Source organism: Apaloderma vittatum, unplaced genomic scaffold (assembly GCF_000703405.1).
Source record: "Apaloderma vittatum isolate BGI_N311 unplaced genomic scaffold, ASM70340v1 scaffold25301, whole genome shotgun sequence".
In the NCBI taxonomy this organism is placed as follows: Eukaryota; Metazoa; Chordata; class Aves; order Trogoniformes; family Trogonidae; genus Apaloderma; species Apaloderma vittatum.
In genome coordinates this window covers 2,419-2,630 of record NW_009701122.1, presented here as the reverse complement: position 1 = coordinate 2,630, position 212 = coordinate 2,419, and positions in this window count along the sequence as shown.

Genomic DNA, 212 nt, shown 5'->3' with positions numbered 1-212 from the left:
CGCAGCGGGGATGGAGCACTGTGCTGCTACAAGCCACCCTTTATCCAGGCACAGCACCAGTTTGTTCTAGGCAGCCTCCCCAGGTGTGAGGAGGGTGATGGAGACCCCCAGCAAGGCCTTTCTCTGCTCCCCACACTGCAAACGGGGACGTCCCCAACACACTGGCTCAGCAAGGGTCTTGCTTTGCCAGCGGCACTGTGAGTCCCCTCCAC